Here is a 22651-nt window from a genome sequence, read left to right as displayed (position 1 = left end):
CTTGCCATTTGCGACAATGCAGATGGAGCTAGAGAGTATAATGTTAAGCAAACTAAGTCAGAGAAAAATAAATACCATGTGTTCTCACTCATATGTGGAATTTAGGAAACAAAAACAAGGAAGAGAGAGAGAGAGAGAGAGAGAGAGAGAGAGAGAGAGAGAGAGAGAGAGGAAAACGAAGAAATAGACTGTTAACTATGGAAAACAAGCTGATGGTTATCAGAAGAAAGGTGGGTGGGGTGATTGGTGAAGTAGTTGATAGAAATTAAAGAGTATACTTGTCATGATAAAAAATAGTAAAAATAATAAATAAATTTAACTTTTCCTGGAAAAAAAACTAAAATACCAACAGTGGTAGTCAGCTTTTCAAGTTTTAATACCATGTATTGTGCTACTTGAGAATCTACTATAAATTTTATTGTATGTATATTTTTATAGTGTCTAGTGCATAATGGTCACTTGATTAATGCTAAAACAAATACAGATGAAAAAATAGCACAAAACTATATCATGAATGAATATGGTGGTATCCAGTTTATTTTCATAAACTGAGCTAAAGATAGTCTCTGCTGTCCATAACAATAAAAATAGAATCTTTTCAACCCCATCCTGTCTTCTTTCCATGTATTCTTTATTATGTATTCCACTTGCTTTAACTATTGTTAGGTTCAAGGTCTATAATCATTATTAGGTCTCTTGTGACCTCACTCTTGTATCTAAATAGCAATATGATACTGCAACCCTTAGAGAGCAGGCACTAGGAATTGGCTTACTTTGATTATCATACTTGATAACAGTATCTCCAAAAGCAGTGCACAACAAAGTACCTAAATCATAGCAAATTTCTAATATTACAAAGTCAAAATTTTGTGGTTGTTTTCCCCTTCTTCAAAGCATTCAGTATCTATAATTTCTATTTGTTTACTTGTTTGTTGCCTCTCTTCAACAACATCCACCCAGCCATCCCATCACCACTAGAATACAGTCTGTAAGAGAGGGAATCTACTACCTGGGCTAAAAACAATGTCTGCACGTAAAATAAACCATTGAGTAAATTTTGAACGAGTGTTCAAAATTATATTTTAAAGACAATGGAATGCTATTTTTATTCTGGAGTCACAATATAATTTTTTTTAATTGAAACAATCCAGATAACAAGCAATCTGACAACGGTTTGTAACCCAGGGAAGGAGAGGATGAATCACAGGAAGCTTTTGTATTATACACTGCATATGATCCAGACTCAAGGAGTCTAAATTATGGGCTGGATGTGGTATGTGTTAGCATGTATTTTTAATAGCTCTTCAAGTGATTTGTTTTTTTCAGAATTCAAACTCAGATCCCAAGCTCTCAACAGCTAAATGTCTTCCTCTATTCACTGAATCACCCCAAGCCCTTCAGTCTCCCTCCAGCAGCAAGCAATGCCAGGCCACTATAATTGACTTTCCCATGCCTCAGCCCATATGTGAAGTTCAGCATATACAGACACAGAGGCCTGGCCCTGACATCAAGAAAGCTAAAGCCTAGAATTCCCTGAGGGCCAGACACACTGACTAGGTCATCTTTTCAGGCCCTGGATCTATTGGGTTTTGACTGCTTAAAGATATTACAGACAACAGGTGACTACGGCCCCAGACACATTCTGCCAGGATTCCTTGGGACCACACACCTTCCAGAGTTGGAGACCTCTTGAACCCCTTTCCTCTGAGGCAGTGCTAAAAAAAAGAACCAATTCTCTTTTTTCTGACTGGACACTCTACAGGGCACATCTCTCTACACGAGGGGCAGTTAAAGCCTGGGACTAAAAATAGGGATTTAGGAGCCAAATTGTTAGGTGATTCTGATGGGTATTCACGATTAAGAAGAGATTCAGGGCCTTTGATATTTCTAGACTATATCAAGTTGTATGCCAACCTCTCCTCCCTGGATACATTTTAAAAGAGTTACAAGTAGCAAGTCAACCTTGGGAAAAGGCTGCAAAAGGACATTCTCAGAGGTAATGGCGGGAAGTGCATATGCCTTAAGACCTCTGAACATCAACTGCCTACCATGATCTCAACATGAAGAAATGATGCAAATTTTCCAACTAATAAAAAAAAAACTTCCTCGAGTATGTTTATATAGATGATGGTAGGTGTCAAATTATGATATTTAGATTTCACTGCTATATATATAAATAATAACAATATTTACAAGAAATTACATCCTCTGCAAAAATAAAACGTAAAAAGTTTAGATGTGAATTTTAAAGTGTACAAGACAGTACATAATTTTTCAAAATTCTTTTATGGAAACCATGTGCACCTTGGGTCCTAGCTGGATTTCCCTTTTTATTGTATGATGTGGAAAGTTCCACCATATTAAAGAACTCAATATATAAACTTATGAGTGTTAACAAAGTTAAAGCATTAAAATTATCTAGGATTAGCATATACTGTGATGCTTCACAACCTTAATTAAGCTAACAAGTGACAAAGATTTTTAACTAGCCAAAGGAGCTGTCAAAAATTCCAAAGCTGATTAAGTCAAAGGTGTTAGGTCAGGGAAGGACTATTAAAAATAGTTACAGGACTCCTTACCAGGAAGGAGACAAGAGCAATCATAAGAAGTGCAAAAATTAGAGCAATCTGGGGCTCTTAAAAGAAAGGGCAAATATAGTCCTCTCTAAATGGTCCACAAAGACACAAATGTATGAGAGCAGAAGGCAAAAACAGATATTTGATATTAATATAAGCTCTAAAAAACTCCAGGCAAAAGAAAAAAACATGTTTGTTTAATGATGGGGAAAAAAATGAAGTATATTTTTATCAAAAGTAGATAAAAGCATCCTCCCTAAACATGTATTGGAAAATTCATTCATATGGAACAAGTCCTTTACCAATATTTCTGAATACTGTGTTAATATGTAAAAGCATATTTTATACTTACTTTTATTAGGTCTATAATCTGATATTCTTCACAATTTCCTTGATTATGTTTATATGGATGATATATACATATTTTTTCAAGCCTGATCTTCCTTCTCTAGTATCTCCTAGTGCCATATTTCAGCTCCTGTCAGTTTCTATTTGGAAAATGTCATTTACCCTCTTCCTTCATCTTTGACTCCTATTCCAGCCTCAGCTCAGATGCATCACTCTGCTTAGCCTTTCCTGACCATCCCAGACAGAGTTAGGGCATTTTGTTCTATAGGTCCCTGTATGTACTTCTATTATATTAATCAAGAAGTACTGTGTTGTGAAATTGCTCTTGGCTAAATTCTTTCTTAATAGAAAAAATGAAACATTCTTAATTTTATTATCTCCATGGCCTACCAAAGTGCCTGATATAAACTAGATGCTCCATTGTTACCTACAAGCCCTGAAATCTTGCCATTGTGATTAAAATAATGCACTAAGCTCACGCTGTGCTTCTTAACAAGCAAAACCACAGCAAACATTTTTGCTTAGATTCCATCTACCTAGCAATAAAAAGCAACTTGTTCGAAGGTATGAAATTCAATCATCCCGTAATGATTTTATTTTAAAACATGACTATTAGTATGTTACTCATATTTATTTTAAAAAATGAGCACTTTGAAGGTTTAGTAATTTAAGAATAAACTACCCTTTTTCATTAGTTTTGACACACTACTCAAGAATCACTAAGATCACACATTCATACATTCAAAAGATTCCCTGATATTTGGGAATGTATATCAGACAATTTGTAACAAGACCATATTTGTAAACAAGATTTGAAAAAAATAGCATTTCAGTAGAAATAAATATCTAGCTTTATTAAATCCTGAAACATACATACAGTAAAACCTTGGTTTGTGAGTGTAATTCGTTCCAGAAGCATATGCTTGTAATCCAAAGCACTTGTATATCAAAGCAAATTTCAAGAACCACGAGCTTGCTTGCAATCATGTGACATGTGGCAAGATGTACTTCTCATATTGCAAGACATGGCTCATTTATAAAGCTAAAATTTATTAGAAGTGTTTGCTTGTCTTGCAGAACACTCACAGAACAAGTTACTCACAATCCATATACATGTATGTATATGTGCATGTATATATTTCTATAAACCAAAACAGATCAAAGTGACTAGTTATCTATTTTTAACATAGTATATTGTGAACATCTTCTGTCATAAGCTAATGTTATAAAATACTCTTAAAAGTTGTCTAATGTCCAACATATGAGTATACTATAAACTAATTATTCTATTATATTTGGATATTCTTTGCAAATATATTTTTCAATGAACGTTATATATAAATTGTGCATATTTTTCTGATTTAGATTAAGAGAAAAAAATTTTAACGGCTTGGTTATTTTTTCAGATTTTTTTTACTCCTCTTTCCATATTATGTGTATATGTCATACTTTCTGTCTTTTTTATTTTGTGAACTTCTCGACTGATTCTTATAGATATAATTGATTTCACTGCTTTTGTGCTTTAACTTTCATACTGGGTGTATAAGTGATTAATCTATTATTATGTTTGTATGTACTTGTGAATTTTTTTCTTACTTTTCTTATTCCTGATTATGGCCTTTTCTTTGCAAAGACTGGCTTAGTGATGATAAGTACTCTGCCCAACAAGTCCATCATTTAGAGTAGAAGAGATAGTTTCCCAAATAAAAGTTGAAGAAAATCACCGCCAAACCAGATCCTTTTTTAAATAAAAACAAAATAGCTTTAACATTAAAAAAAAGTTTGCACTTTAATATCTTGCTGTTTCAGTGATAATATTTACATTATAAACAGTAAAATAAAGGATTTTAAAATTTGGCCATTAAATCACAGAAACTTATGGCAATAAAGTTCTGAAAATATTACCTAGATCATTCTATCTATGAGTATTTACTCCTACAGATCCCATATAAAAATACCATCAACATTTAGGAAGTAAAACTTCCTAAGAGTCTACAAAACAAAATATCCCTTGGTAATCAACAGCAATGTGAACATCAAACTCTAACAGTGTTTCAAATAATTGCTGAATTTCAAATAATCTCTTTAATTTGAAATAATCCTACTTAGTAATTAATAAAATAAGGAGATAGCACCCAAAATGTTTGAGTAACTAGGCACTTTCAGAGCCACAGAACAAATATGATCCTTGCCTTTTAGAGCTTGCAATCCAGGCAACTAATATTCAGAAATTAGCAGTTTAAGGTTAAGACATAGGATCAGTGTAGCCCAATCTTCACACAATGCCATTGATATTATACCTGCCTTTCAAAGTTGTCATGAGATGAAACATACACTGGATGTTGAATCAGAGACTCTTTTACATAGAAGAATATAGAAATTTTCAATTGTTTACTTGTTCAAAATATTAATGAGGTTTGGGACATGTATGATAAAATATGCAGTAATGTCATATTTTTATCAATAGTGTTTACAACATTAAAATAGTATCAACAGGGGAAAACAAGTATAATTTTATAAAATCCTGATAAGCACTTGAAGTGATTATAATCCCAAACAAAAACAGAAAATAACACTGAAATCCTGCAACAATTTGAAACATTATAAATACCGTCAAACTTGAGTTCATAGTATATCAAGACAAAATGTAAAATTTTAATGAGTAAAAAGAAGAAAAACCTATAAAGGTTTACCTACACATAATAATTAAAAAGTGAAGAGCACAACAACCAATTTCACTTCCCATTTATTGGCCCACCTTGGCCTATTATCCCATAGACCAAAGTAAATAACTGCCACTAGAATGAGAGGATAAAAGCCTTATACTCTACAGTTATGATGTGGAAACTATCATGACTATCATCCAAAAGTAAAACACAAATATGATAATAGTATTTGAGAGCAAAGCATATTCAATAATGGATTTTTTTTTAAATTTTTTTTTTCAACATTTATTTATTTTTGGGACAGAGAGAGACAGAGCATGAACGGGGGAGGGGCAGAGAGAGAGGGAGACACAGAATCGGAAACAGGCTCCAGGCTCTGAGCCATCAGCCCAGAGCCTGACGCGGGGCTCGAACTCACGGACCGCGAGATCGTGACCTGGCTGAAGTCGGATGCTTAACCGACTGCGCCACCCAGGCGCCCCTCAATAATGGATTTTTTTATACAAAGTATAATAATTCAATTGAATAGAGTTGTATTTTTAAAATACTAGCACTCAAATAGGCCCAAATCCTGTCAACCAACATTATTACTGGGCACAACAGTATTGTCCACAACTCTTTCATACTCGACAGATTATTTTTTTAAAAACTGGACATTTAGACAGACTTTAGAAACGAAATGTGTGGGTAGAGGTTTAACATACAGCCTTCAAGGGGCACTTGAGTGGCTCATTCAGTTAAGCAACTGATTTAGGCTCAGGTCATGATCTTGCGGTTCATGAGTTTGATGCCCACGTTGGGCTCTCTGCTGTCAGCATAGAGCCTGCTTTGGATTCTTTGTTCCCCTCTCTTTCTGCCCTTCCCCCCACTCATTCATATTCTCTCTCTCTCTCTCCCTCTCTCTCTCTCTCAGAATAAATTTTAAAAAATAAAATATATGTACAGCCTTCAAGTAGAACATGATCTTCTAAGCCTACAATCTATTTATGACTAAAAGCAATTTGGAGTGCCTGGATGGCTCAGTGAAGCATTTGACTTTGGCTCAGGTCATGATCTCACAGTTTGTGAGTTCAAGTCACATGTCGGGTTCTGTGCTGACAGCTCAGAGACTAGAGCCTGCTTCAGATTCTGTACCTCCATTTCTCTCTCTGGCCCTCCTCTATTCACGTTCTATCTTTCTCTCTCTCTCTCTCAAAAATAAACAAACATCATTTTTTTTTAAATAAAGGTAATTCAAAGGTATAGAGGGAACAGGAAAGAGCACTAATATTTCCTGAATGCCTTCTATAATAGGTCATAGAAATTGAAACACCTCTTTTTAAATGTTTTTAATGTTTATTTATTTTTGAGAGAGAGAGAGAGAGAGAGAGAGACAGAGAGAGGGAAACAGAATGCAAGCTGGGGAGGGGCAGAGAGAGAGGGAGACACAGAATCCAAAGCAGGATCCAGTCTCTGAGCTGTCAGCACAGAGCCAGATGTGGGGTTCAAACACACAAACTGTGAGATCATGACCTCAGCTCAAGTCGGACACTCAACTGACTGAGCCACCCAGGCACCTCGAAACACCTATTCTTAAAATTCAACAGCTAACACCCTACATATTTATTTTTTAACTTTAAATCATCTGTTAATAATAAATATTTGTTGACACCAAAAAGGGAAGTCCAGATCTTTATATACATTATTTAACCTAATTCTCTCAGCAACTTAATTTAGTACTACTACTTGCATTTTATAGGCAAAGAAACTGTAACCCAAGTAATTAGGTGATTTATTCAAAATCTTATAAGTAGAGTCAAATATTGATCATAGTAGCTCCAAATCTATGCATTTATAGTACGCCCCACTGCCTACCATATGTAAAAGCATGCACTTGGCAAGACTCTTCACTTAATGATAAATGATGACCAGAAGCCTCAAAGGAAACTCTTCTCTGGTGTATAAGGATTCGGATTCAGTAGCCAATCAACTTACATCAAACCTTACAACTCTAGATTTTCACTGAGGAAACCCTGGCTTCTCAGGGTAAGGCAGCTGGTCCCAAAGTAATTTGCCTGTAAAAGGAAGTAGTCTATTACCTTGTCTTAAATAATGCAGCATTCAGTTATTACTTCCTGCCAGAGTGACAGTTTAAGCACAAGGCATTAAAAAACTGTTTTCTCCTGTTCTAGCTGTCTGTTATTTATTGCCTCATACACTACTTGTCTGGAAGTGATGGATAAATATAAAGGGAAAGATGCATCATTGTGGATGCTCCATGAAATTCAAGATGGATAAAAGTCAATGTTTAAAGTTCATCTATTTTTAGGCTTCTTCCTATAATAAGGTAAAAACAAACTTTAAGTGTTTTAAAAAGATGTTTCTAGTAAAAAACAAAAAACTTGGCTTTACCAGTTTATCAATTTTTAAAGAATGGTTTATATTCTAATATATCAAGGAATATTTTGTTTAAGTTTTGTGAAAAATAAATCTATCTGAGACAATTAGGTTGTTGTTGACAAGATATTGAGATTGCTTTACTCCTTGGATTATGTTCACACATAAACAAAGCAGCAACCAAATACTGGTACTATCAACCCAGTTGCATGCACAGAGTAAAACTATAAATTTTACATCAAAAATATTCTTCTTAGGAGCGCCTAGGTGGCTCAGTCTGTTAAGCATCCCACTCTTGGTTTCAACTCAGGTCATGAACTCATGGTTCGTGAGTTCAAGTCTCACATCAGGCTCCATGCTGGCAGTGCAGAGACTGCTTGGGATTCTCTCTCACCCTCTCTCTGCCCCTCCACTGCTTGCTTTCTCTCTCAAAATAAACTTTAAAAAATCTGTTTTTCTTAAAATAGGATTTATTTTTATAATACCTGCTAACATTCACTGAGTACTTATTGTACTTTGAACAAGGAACTGTGCTAAGAATTTTATGTACATTAGTACATTAAATGTGATAGTTTTCCCCCTAATATCTACTGCCTCTCCCTTGCCTCCTTAAGGCTTCACTTAAAATGATCCTAATGAGGTTTTTCCTTATCCTACTTATAATTACAACCCTCTATTTCCTTATATGCACTATTAGCCTCCTTTTATTTTTAGATAATTTATCACTGTCATGCAGAATATATATTTACAGATTTGTTAATTGCTTACTTTTCCAAATGTGAATGCTATCACCATGAGGGCATGGATATTTAAGTTATTTATAATTTATTTACATCTGTTTTCTTCAATGCTATAGCCCCAATGCCAACAGTACCTGGTACATAGCGAATACCCCATGTTGATTTAATGAAAATGTTTAGTCTTTGTAAACTGAGATATTAGCCCATTTTGTTGGAAAAAAGGCTGAAGCGATAAAGTGACTTACTGAAGTCACAAAGCAACTAACTGCTCAAGCAGATTTGTGTACTCCCAAGTTTAATCCTCTCTATTCACTATACTGCTTCTAGGAAAAGAAATCATCCCAACTAAAGTTTGTCTATTTGTTCTGCAGATTTATATGTTTTTGAATAAATTATGAACACGTTTAAAAATTATAGAAAAGATATACACCTTCTAAATACCCTTCATGACTGGTCCTCTTTTAGAGAAGGTCATTCACTTTGGATGGGACACAAACGGGGTGGTGAAGGAGACCAGGGATTAGCTCAGACCATCTGTATCAACCCTGGAAATCAATGTGTTGACAGATGTCACAGCTAGTTTTCCCTCATACCCAGTAACCTTAATGTCATGAAACATTTGCGGAGACAAAAAAAAAGTTATATACAATATTTAAGCTTATGTAAGGACTTTATCTGAAAAAATAGTGAAAAACCACAGATGTTTGAAATCTTCATACCCCATATAAAACATATTTAGTACACAAATTCATTGTATAGTGTTTGTCTTGTTTATTTTCCATTTATCTTTCTCTCACCCATTATGAAAATAAAATCAAGTAATTTGGTTGCCCATTATACACATCACATATATACACACTTATTCTTTTTTCTACTTTCAAACAATCAGCCACAAGCAAAGATTAATCAGCATTTGAGGAACTTGAAGAGAATGTATTTTGCCATCACTACAACAGAAAGATGGTTAAATTCAGAAACCATCCAGTTCAAAGAAAATATTTCAGCCAAAGGGATAGGTGAAAAACAAAATCATCCAGTTGCTCCAGTTTTTTCAATGAACTCTTTTCCCACCACCCTCCTGAACTAGAGTGATAAAGTCATAATAACACTACTGCGGATTTTAAGACTGGAATTGTATAGTTAATACAGTTGGGTAACTTCTTAGAAAGACAACTTGATAAAACTGTTCTAGCCTTTTTATGTAAATGCTTCTTTTACTCTTTATTGAATAATGGGATATGGAATATTATGGAATAAATCAGAATATCTCACCAGATACAGTAAAGAATATGTAACCAAGAGAGACAAAGAATAAAGGATGTTAACATTATGCAAAGACTGTGGGAAGTGAAAATGGGATCCCCTAGACTATTAGTCACACAAAAGAATATCATGCAATGGTAGCTCTTCTGGAGTGGTTAAGTATAAGGCAGAATCAAAAATAAGTTCAAATATTCTGAAAAATGAAAGTGGAATGGTTTCTTTACCCAAGGAAACTAGAAATCATGTAACTAAACCCAAAGAAGTTCCACTAGGAAGACTCATTGAGCTTTATGAACGAGCAGATCCCACCTAAAGACTTGCATATCAACATGTCATAAAAGAACATCCTAGAGATAACCTGTAAGCTTCCAATACAAATTGTAATTCACTTCCAATTTTCTGCTTAGCAAATTATTTAGTAAACAGACAAAGCTACTAAAGTAACTAATGTAATCATCTATGTTTATCCCCTACTCCAACTGAATTGTTTCTTTAACAAGAAACAACTTTAAATTATGAATAAGTCAAAATCTTGCTAAAGATAGTGATTGAGAGGGGCGCCTGGGTGGCGCAGTCGGTTAAGCGTCCGACTTCAGCCAGGTCACGATCTCGCGGTCCGTGAGTTCGAGCCCCGCGTCGGGCGCTGGGCTGATGGCTCAGAGCCTAGAGCCTGTTTCCAATTCTGTGTCTCCCTCTCTCTCTGCCCCTCCCCCGTTCATGCTCTGTCTCTCTCTGTCCCAAAAATAAATAAACGTTGAAAAAAAAAAAAAAAAGATAGTGATTGAGAATACCAAAAAGGCATACAGGATGAAAAAAACAATGAATCATAATCCAAATTCTGACTATTTTCTTCTACTCCTGTCTTTTTGAGCAGGGAAAATATCAGTAAGAGTGAAGATATATTTCATAATCATAAATGTGTCACAAATTCATGCATAAATGATATTAACTTTAAAATGAGTTGGAAACTTAGAACACTTAAATTTTTCTAGAATTTATTTTAACATGATATGATTGATGGCAAATATATATGACCCAGATTTTGTCCAGAAAGGAGAACCAAAGAGCTCATATGTATTCCAATTAACAGCTATCCTTTGCATCTTCTTGAAAAGACAAAATACCTACTAAAATCTAAATAGTGACTTTAGGGCAAGTTACTAAATGATTAATAATGAAAGTCATACATTAATGGTATTTAAAATAATATTTTATTTCCATCAACAATATGAAAAATTGTAATAATATTTGTGTTGCAGAAATGTGTAGCTTGGTTTTAAATAAGTATTCTATTCATAATGCATTAGGCTACAGAAAAAGCCAATTAAAAAGTAACCACTATACATATACATTTAAAAGCTGCCCCAAATGTCACTCTAAAACTTTCAATATAATATGCCATCTATCACATTCCTTACGCATAACATTATGCTAATAACTATCCTTTCAACTTTAGAATTCCAGAGCTAATCAGTCACTTGTGGTCCAGGATGAAATTGCTCATTTTCGTGCCTATTTATGAAGAACTACATGCTTATTTGAACATTGGCTTTGTATGCATACAACTCCTATTGTCTCTGTAACATGCATACATACATAGGTAAGAAGAGAATATAAAACCCTTTAACAAAAGCGACAGCAGAGATGAGGGACAGTCCCTGAAGAAGGGACCTAACATACTTAATACAAAAAGATAGCATGGAGACAGATTTAAAATGGGAGAGAATATATCTTCCTGAAAAATTATTTTTAATACTTACACTTTATTAAAAATATAAATACACTACAGTAAAAATTTATAAGTTCAAAAGTACTATCATACAGGGGAGCCTGGGTGGCTTAGTGGGTTAAGCATCCGACTTTGGCTGAGGTCATGATCTCAGGGTTCCTGAGTTCGAGACCCATCTCGGGCTCTGGGCTGACAGCTCAGAGCCTGAAGCCTGCTTTGGATTCTATGTCTCCTTCTGTCTCTGCCCCTCCCCTGCTCGTGCTCTGTCTCTCTCCCTCTCTTTCTCTCCAAAATAAAAAACGTTAAAAAATTTTATAGAAAGTATTATCATACATACAATTCACTTTAACACTCCATTCATTGCATGCAAATTAAAAGTGCTTCTATCAATGCCCCTAAAGAATTACTAAGGAGAATTAAATAGGATGAGCCCCCAAAATCAAAGAAAATGCTTAAGCCAATGATCAAGCTATTTATTTTACTGGGATCTGAAACACTGGTGCTGTCTTCTAAAGATAAACTATTCTTAGCACTTTTTGGGCCCACATCTTAAGGGCATGGTAACTAAAGGTCATACACCACTAATTAATCAACTACAGACTCATTTAAGACTCTAAAAACAACTGTTTCCTAATCTTTTTTTCCCTGCACAACAAAGCCAACTTGTTCTATAAAAGCATAACTGTCCCTAACTAATATCATTCCCTCATCTGTATGTCATTTATTTGTAATAAGAGCAGTGTGCGGTATATCCGATATTGGTGACTGACTAAAGATTGCCTTTTGAGGATTCTTTAATTTGTATTCATTAGGATTTAAAGACACATTTAAGACCAATTATGTTTGTAATCCTGTCTTGTCTCTTTTCTCTTTCATCAGTCACACAAATATTTTAAGGCCAACTATCAGAAATCTTACCAACACACATAGGAAGAAAAAACAAGTCCTCTCCCCTGACACATATTCCTTAAAAAGTTCTATGATCACAGTACATAGAAGGAAGAAGTAATCTGAGAGTGAGGACAACCAGTGTGGTTGGGTGGCTCAGTCGGTTGGGCGTCCGACTTCAGCTCAGGTCACGATCTCACAGACCGTGAGTTCGAGCCCCACGTCGGGCTCTGGACTGACGGCTCAGAGCCTGGAGCCTGCTTCTGGTTCTGTGTCTCCCTCTCTCTCTGCCCCTCCCCCATTCATGCTCTGTCTCTCTGTCTCAAAAATAAATAAACGTTAAAAAAAATTTTTTTTTAAAATCACTGAATGAGAAGAGGGGGATGGGCACTCAGAGTTCTGTATAATGTACAGTACATCAGGGTTCACTCTCAGAAATAATGTAAGAGTGCTATAAGACATTAGAAGAGGAGGAAACAACAGCTCTGCCATCATTATTTTTTTTTCATACTATGGGAATATCTTCATAAACCAAACTACAAGGACCCTTTGGGAATCTGGGTTTCAATTCAAACCTCTGCAACTAACTCAACATATGTTCTTGATCAAGCTATTTAACTTCTTTGGGTTACAATTCTTATATGTAAAATAAGGGGGCAGATGGATAAAGAAATTGTGGTTCATATACACAATGGAGTACTACGTGGCAATGAGAAAGAATGAAATATGGCCCTTTGTAGCAACATGGATGGAACTGGAGAGTGTTATGCTAAGTGAAATAAGGCATACAGAGAAAGACAGATATCATATGGTTTCACTCTTATGTGGATCCTGAGAAACTTAACAGAAACCCATGGGAGAGGGGAAGGAAAAAAAAAAGAGGTTACAGTGGAAAAGACCAAAAGCATAAGAGACTCTTAAAAACTGAGAACAAACTGAGGGTTGATGGGGGGTGGGAGGGAGGGGAGGGTGGGTGATGGGTATTGAGGAGGCCACCTTTTGGGATGAGCACTAGGTGTTGTATGGAAACCAATTTGACAATAAACTTCATATATTGAAAAAAAAATAAGGCGGCAGAAATAAATAATCTTTAAGATCATTTTCAACTTTAATATTCTGTGCCCCATATCTTGAAATACTTGAGGAATAAAGATTTCTTTTTTATCACAGGTATAAAGTTTTCATAAACTTTCTTGAAATGATTTATTATTTCATTATCCCAATATTCTATCACAATACAGGTATCTGATAGATTCATACCTTATAATTTGTACAAAAATATAAATTGCCTCAATTTTGAGATCCCTGAGGTCACAGACCATGAATATCTGGTACTCAGCAGGCTCTTAAACTGGCTCCACATGAATGAAAGAATGAAACTAAACGATGGACACTAATAGCTTTGTGAACAAACAAATCACCTTTGTTAATTATTCATATATCAACAATCTGTATTTTAATTCTCAAATTTACAGGGAAATTATATGTAACATTTGTGCTTCAAATCAGCTGGGATAAGACCATTATTCAAAAATTAGTATCAATTCTTAAAGCCCATTGGAAAATAAAAGTAAAGTAACACTTTTCATTTCTTTTCTTATTTCAGCAAAATTCCAGAAATATAAAATATTTCACTAGATATATTAAAACTTACAAGTACTAGAATAAATTAATAAAGGTTTTATATACTCTTTGGTGATAAAAGCTTCTATAAACCTGATCCACAACCATAAAAATGTTTAACTACCACGATATATTTAACTATTTTAGACAATTGTAACAATGTATGGCTTATAAATAAGGCTTTAAAAATGAAAAGGAAAAATGATAAAGGCAAAAAAGAAAATACTGAAAGAAGGGGTCTAATACACAAAGAACTTCTCTAAACCAATAGATAAAAAGCCAAAGTACTAGTAGAAAATTAGGCAAAGATATGAAGAAGTCAAAACTTTTGGTCAATTAATTAAATGTAGTTCAATCTTGTTATATTCAAAGGGAGTGAAAATAGGAATAGTTGTTTCCATATCAGGCAGATAAAGTTAAACCTGTTAAAAATTCAGAACTTATTCAAGACACAGAAAAATCATACACATTTGGTATAGTTTCTGGAAGACTGTATAATATATTCAAACTGAAAACTGACTTTAGTCTTTGACTCAAAAATCCCATTACTACTTACTAATTACTACTTTTAAGAAAGTAGTATTACTTGTTTTGTTTCTTAAATTCCACAGGAGTGAAGCATATGGTATTTGTCTTTCTCTGACTGACTTATTTCACCTAGCATAATACATTCTAGCTCCACATTGCAAATGGCAAGGTTTCATTCTTTATGGCTGAGTAATATTACATTGTGTGTGTGTGTATGTACACACACACACACACACACACACACACACACACCACTTCTTTATCCACTCATCAGTCGATGGATACTTGGGCTGTTTCCATAATTTGGCTATTGTAGATAATGCTATTATAAACAGCAAGGGGCATGTATCCCTTTGAATTAGTCTTTTTGTATTCTTTGGGTAAATTCCTAGTAGTGTTAATCGCTGGATTTAGGGTAGTCTTCTTTTTAACTTTCTGAGAAAACTCCATGCTGTTTTCCAAAGTGGCTGTACCAGTTGGCATTCCTACCAACAGCGTTAAGAGGCTTCCCCTTTCTTCACATCTTTCCAACACCTGTTGTTTCCTGTTGATTTTAGCCATTCTGACAGGCATGATGTGATATTTCACTGTAGTTTTCATTTGTATTTCCTTGGTTATCAGTGATGTTGCGCATATTTTCATGTGTCTGTTGGCCATTCATAGGTCTACTTTGGGAAAATGTTTATTCGTGTCTTCTATCCATTTTTAATTGGATGACTCATTTTTGGAGTGCTGAGTTTTATAAGTTCTTTATATATTTTGGAGACTAACCGTTTATCAGATAGGTCATTTGCAAATACATTATTCCATTCCATAGGTTGCCTTTTATTTATATTGATTGTTTCCTTCACTATGCAGAAGCTATCCATTTGATGAAGTCCTAATAGTTAATTTTTGCCTTTGCTTCCCTTGTTTCAGAGGACATATCTAGGAAGAACTGGTGATGGCCTATGTCAAAGAAGTTATTGGCTCTGTTCACTTCTAGAATTTTTATGGTTTCAGGTTTCACATCTAGGTCTTTAATCCATTTTGAACTTATTTTTATGGATGGTCTAAGAAAGTGATCCAGTTTCATTCTTTTGCGCATTGCTGTCCAGTTTTCCCAACACCATTTGTTGAAAAAGTCTTTTTCCCATTGGATATTCTTTCCTGCTTTATTGAAGATTAATTGATCATATAGTTGTGGGTTCACTTCGGGGTTTTCTATTCTATTGATCTATGTGTCTATTTTTGTGCCAGTATCATTTGATTACTACAGCTTTGTAATATAACTTGAAGTCCAAAATTGTGATACCTCCAGCTTTTCTTTTCTTTTCCAAGATTGCTTTGGCTATTTGGAGTCTTTTGTGTCCCATACAAATTTTAAGACTGCTCTAGCTGTCTGAAAACTGCTGTAGGTATTTTGATAGGGACTGTATCAAATGTGTAAATTGCTTTGGGTAGTATAGCCATGCTAACAATGTTTGTTCTTCCAATCCATAAGCATGGAATGTCTTTCCATTTCTGTGTCATCTTCAATTTCTATCATCAGTGTTTTATAGTTTTCAGAGTACAGGTCATTTACCTCTTTGGTTCGGTTTATTCCTAGATGTCTTATTGGTTTTGGTGCAATTGTAAATGGGACTGATATCTAATTTCTCCTTCTGATGCTTCATTATTGGTGTATAGAAATGCAACAGATGTCTGTATGATGATGCTGTATCCTGTGACCTTACTGAATTCAGGTATCAGTTCTAGAAAATTTTTGGTGAAGCTTTTTGGATTTTCTATATAGAGTATCATGTCACTTGCAAATAGTGAACGTTTTACTTCTTTAAAGGCGATTTGGAGGCCTTTTATTTCTTTTTGTTCTCTGATTGCTATGGCTAGGACTTCTAGTACTTTGTTAAATAACAGTGGTGGCAGTGGACATCCCTATCTTGTTCATGATCATAGGGAAAAAGCTCTCAATTTTTCCCCACTGAGGATGATATTAGCTGTGGGTTTTTCATATATGGCCTTTATTAAGTTGAGGTATGTTCCCTCTAAACCTACTTTGTTGATGGTTTTTATCATGAACAGAGGTTGTACTTTGTCAAATGCTTTTTCTGCATCTACTGAAAAGATCATATGGTTCTTACCTTTTCTTTTATTACTGTGATGTATCATGTTGATTGATTAGCGAATATTAACTACTCTTGCAACAACAACAAAAAGTAGTCTCACAAATGAAATGTCTAAATTATAGAAATATCCCGTTCTGCTCAGATTACAAAAATAAATTTTATGGACAGAGATATATAGTAGTACTCAGCAAATGTTATTAAATTAAAAATTAACTTTTTTTTATTCTTTCATTTTATATTTGAATATATCTTAATTTTTAAAACTTTGAGAAATATATAAAAGCATAAATGATAAAATGATTCAACCTCCATTACACCATTTAAGAGTATTAACATTGTGGAAGACAGTCTTCTAGTCTTTTCCAAACAAAGTGTGTATTGGGGCGCCTGGGTGGCTCAGTCAGTTGAGTGTCTGACTTTGGCTCAGGTCATAATCTCGCGGTTTGTGAGTTTGAGCCCCGCGTCGGGCTCTGTGCTGACAGCTCAGAGCCTAGAGCCTGGAGTCAGCTTCAGATTCTGTGTCTCCTCCTCTCTCTGCCCCTCCCATGCTCATGGTCTATCTCTCTCTTTCTCTCTCAGTAATAAATATTAAGAAAAGAAAACTTTTTTTAAATAACAAAAATAAGGTCTGCAAGCATATAAATGTGTATTTTTATACACCACTATTGCAGTTAACTGAATATATAGTTCTGCATCATTTTCCAACATAACATATTTCACAAGTACAAATGAATTTCAATGAATATACAAACATCCTGTATATACTTCTGATTATTTAGGATAAAAAATTGGTCTCCGGTGTTTAAATCTTTTCACATTTTACTCTAATTTCTTACTACTTGGAAACTTCAGGTTAGTTTTGTTTTATAAAAAACAAAATGCCTTCCAAAAGTAAAAACTTCAATATTTTATCAGCATTTGTTTTTAGTTTGTGTATGAATACCACAGACAGTAAAAAGGAATGATTTAAATCTAATTTGAAGCCAATAAATCAAACTTATAAGAATTCTGAGGAATTATCTAGATCATTCTATATGATTATCATATATATAAAATTATTCATATATCCAAGACTATTCAATCTATAGAAAAATGTTATCATTTTCTGAAAAGAAGTGGAATATAATGTCCCTAAATGACAATGTGAATGTCATGATATAAGAATAATTCAAATAAACTCCTTAATTGGAAATAATCCTATTTGATTAGTAGTCTGAAAAAGTAAATGTAGCACTCAAAAGTGTTCGAGGGACTATAAAACTACAACAAATTGCTTTCAAAGTTACATATGAGAAAAAAATCATAATTCTGCCTCTTAGAGAATGCAATCCAGTTAACTATTAGTTACCTTCAAATTAACTTCTTAGGTTTATGACATAGGACTAGTGCAGTCTCAGCTACACATGATGCCAACGCTTATATATCTGATGTGCAAAATGGAGACAACGATCATGGAATAAAATGTGCACAGGACTTGGAACAGAATTTATCTAATTCTAAAATGCCCTGTGGCTCCTTGAGCAGTTCCTATTTCCCTGCCAAATATTATAAACTCACAAAATTACTATGAAGTGAGATACTATGCATATGCAGAAGTGTTTCATCAATTTTAAGATTTTAAATGTAAAATATTTTTTAAAATCTTGAAGATAGCTGTTTCCTGAATATTTCAAATTATGCTCAGTAAAATGCCAGCATATGTGAATGTTACTCTAATTTTCATTTTATGTTAAACATAATCCTAATCCTAATTCACTAAATGGATCATCCTATTTCCCAAGTATTTGGTTGCATTTTAGGAAGTTTTATATACAATAATTTGGCTTTTACTTACATTGTACAAGATTGAATCTCTTTAAAAAAATCCATTAAGATCCCTGAATCAGTCAGAGAATTGTTAAGATACTGATAACAGAAACATCAAAGACTGTGAAATTGACAAGATTTAGAAATCAGAGCAATTTAAAAAGACACTTAAAAGTTGCTAAAAGTATCTTATAGAACCTAAACATTAATGCTTTTATATTTATTCAACACATGAATGTAACCTTGGCATGTATAATCTCATTTAATCCTCTAATCACTTCAAGAATGCAGATATTATACTTCATTTACAAATAAAGAGATAAAGGCTCATACTAAAGGAGTATTTAAAGCTTATGTGACAGGCCATAAGTTGTCTATCTCTACTCTTTCTCCTAAGAAGACACTTTAACAGATTGTTGTTTAATTCCAAAAACTCATGTGCCCAGCTAAGAACCAATACTTTCCAGACTAGTTATGTCATTCACTATGTTACAGTAAAAGAAACGTAACAAGTTCTTGGATAGAATCTTCAGGAAACCTCATCTAAAGGACAGACAGCTGTCAATGCTTCCCTCCATGTCTTCCTACCTCCAATCTGAGTATGATGACTAGAGCTTATATAACCATCTAGAACCAGTATAAAATCTTGAAAGTCTCATGCCAAGGATGGTAAAGTGGAGAGCTAAATGCTAATAAAATTATGAAGCCATCTTATAGATAAGAGCTATAACTTCCTGAACATTATAAGAAAATTTTAACTTCTATTTCATATATGAGTAACTTATCAACAGCTAAAGGTGACTGATTAAGCTTATTATATATAGGGCTCTATCCTAAGTATTTTATCTATACTGTTTTATTTATTCCTTCCTACAGTGTTATTTTATAGTTGTGGAAACTGACGTTCAACATGGTGAAGTAGCAAATTCCAGGTCATATTTCTAAATAAATTGCAGAGATAAGGACTGAATCAAGACCTGTTCTTCGTCAAAGTGATCTTTTCTATATGTCACCCCACACTTTACACATGCATATACAGACCTTACATGTAATCATATATTTCCAGAATATTGTTTCTCCCTGATCATTCATTTTCTCATCCTTCCTCCCCCTCACTTGGTGATAAGAAGTATGTTTAAGTCTTAGCTCTGAGATAATGGAAACAAGTCCCACTGGTAATCTCTCTTATCTTCCAGAAAATTATACAATTGCTATTATTTTCCATTGATTCTCTCTCTCTCTTTTTTTTTTTTCCTTGAAAGCAGACTTGTGCAATGAAAATTCTCCCTCTTGTCAACAAATCCTCTTAGCATCACATAATCATCTTTTCATGAAAAAGTAGCTAGGGGAACATTGCTAGCAATTTCAACATGCTCCAGGCTTCAAATTACCAGAGAAGCTTGCAGCAATTCTGAACTAGAGGAAACTAGAAGTGTGTAGACATTGGACTGTCAAATACGTCTCTTCCTCAGATTTACAGTTATTTTTCTGTGAGATGTCTACCCATCCACTAAGATGCTATAATCATATATTCTTAAGGTGACAGCATAATATGCTCTCCTATTCAGTACATTCCGTTTGCCTAAGGTTAAAAGCAGAATAAGGCGTCAGAAAATACCATCTTCAAATTAGTGAGATTGATAGCCCATTTTGGTTTTATTATTTAGACATAAGCCAAATCATGTAATTAGCTCACTAAAGGAGAAGCATTTTGACCTGTTTCCTAAAAATATTTCATAATTTGAATTCAAATTTAACTATTATCCTGAAGCCACTCAAGCTCATTAAAATGAAATTTATTTAGGTATCTTTTTGAGGAAACTATTACACCAGTATTTGTGCACCCAACTGGAGATCGCTTTCATGATCAGTTTCACAGGCCCATTTTGTTCTCCTAAATGGTAAGTTCCCACAACAGTTCCCTTGCTTAGTTTCTTGGATTCTTTAAATTACTCTGATGGAATGTCAAATTGCTTTCCTTAGGCTAGAACTTCCTAGATTTTCTCCATTCATGGCGTTCTTAGTAATTTTTTTTATAGTATTTTACGTGAAATGCTGAATAGTTTAACACAAGGTTAGATCAAAACACAAAGTATGAATTTAGTAGCCATATGAAGATATATATAAACTTAAAGTGGTTCATGTAACATCCAATAGATAGTGCTGTGTTTCTACCCCAAAATTCAAATAGTTTGCATCACCCCTGTGCTTTTGCTGCAGTATCTAGGGTGACTCAGTGCCCATTTTTGGTATTCATAATCTTAGGCACTGTTAATATTTAATTCATCTATAAGAATATCAAGGACAGAGACTGGACTCATTTATGTTTGAATTCCCAGAACCTTATTTGTAATGTCTGGCACACAGTGGGTTTCAATATTTCTCAAATAAAAAAAATCATGAATATAGATGATAAAGTGGATTAATATTGACTTAAGAAAAATGGTTACCTCTTATATAACCATCTAGAACCAGTATAAAATCTTGAAAGTCTCATGCCAAGGATGGTAAAGTGGAGAGCTAATACAATTATGCTAATAAATAGCATAGGGCTATTTGATAGGGCACTTTGAGATATAGGGTGGTGATATAGCGCAGTGATAGAGAATGTGGGCCATATCACCTTAGATATGGGATTGTGCTTCCCTCACTTATAAAATGGGGATGGTAGAATCAACTTCATAGGACTCACAAGAGAACTGAGTGAGAAATACAAGTAATTTACCAACTATAGTGTACAATACACAGTAGATACTTTGGCAAATGTTATTTTGCTATTTTATGCTCTACATCATAGATGGGAAGACAATTCCAGAAACAGTGGGAAGAATTAAGAGAATAAAACCTGAAAAGAGTAAGAAGACAATCACAGAAATAATCATTTTTAAAAAACAAGACATGGTTACAAACAGAAGAAAGCACAGTTACTCTTTGCTTGGGAAACAAATTTGAAGAACGGGCTCTTTGTGGCCAGACTGAAAAAGCCGCAGTGGGACTGAAATTTGCCATCTGCCAAAAGTGAGACAAACTCAAATCCCTTTCATTTCATAGCTTGAAATTGAAGACCAAAAGCATCTCTTATTTCTAATCACATTCCTAATTACAGAAACACAGGCTAACACCCCTGTTGTATATGGGTCTGCCAGTATTTCCATTATCAGTTTCCATTTTCAGGCTTTATTACTAAAGCACATGCTCCGGGGAAATTGTTGGCATAGAGGATCTCAGCATGGAAGAGAACATGTTTTACAAAAGTTGGCATCAACTTGTCAACTGTAAATACGAAGAGATAGAAAGGCAACAATGAAAACTCAAAACGCACGGTTCTGGGAGAAAGGGTGTTCAAGCTAATTTCAAATGCAGTGTATAAATGAAAACCCTGCTCAGAGCATTTAAAGAGAATATACATATTTCAATTTAAACATTATCACCAAACATCTGTAACAATAGTGGAAGCAATGTGATCTGTCCATCTGTGTATCCATTAGTAAACATTGGCATAAATCTAATTTCAGTATCTATGAGGAATTGCCTCTGCTTCAACCTTGGCAAGAGTTGTAAAGGTAACGTTTGTTTTGAACCATCTCTTTGTTTTTAACAATCAGCATGGGGTACCATTATTTATTTCTAAGCTTTCTGTCATACTCACTGAATGGTTAATGTAACTATTTTAGTTTCTCAAATATCCTTTGCTTTTACTTTAGTTTCACTAACAGTTGTTAGCTTTTAAAGCTTTTTAGTACTGTAGGTTGTTAAAAGTGCATGTAACAGTTTGTTCTTATAATACTTAAATCTTGGGGCACCTGGTTAGTTCAGTTGGTTAAGCAATTGACTCGGTTTCAGCTCAGGCCATGATCTCATGGTTCATGGGATCAAGCCCCATGTTGGACTCTGAGCTGACAGCATGGAGCCCAAATGATATTCTCTCTCCCCCTGTTTCTCTGCCCCTACCCTGCTCTCTCTCTCTCAAAATAAGCATTTGAAGAAAAACAAAGAGTTAAGA

This window comes from Lynx canadensis, chromosome C2 (genome assembly GCF_007474595.2).
Source record: "Lynx canadensis isolate LIC74 chromosome C2, mLynCan4.pri.v2, whole genome shotgun sequence".
Taxonomy (NCBI): Eukaryota; Metazoa; Chordata; class Mammalia; order Carnivora; family Felidae; genus Lynx; species Lynx canadensis.
This window is presented reverse-complemented; position numbering follows the sequence as displayed.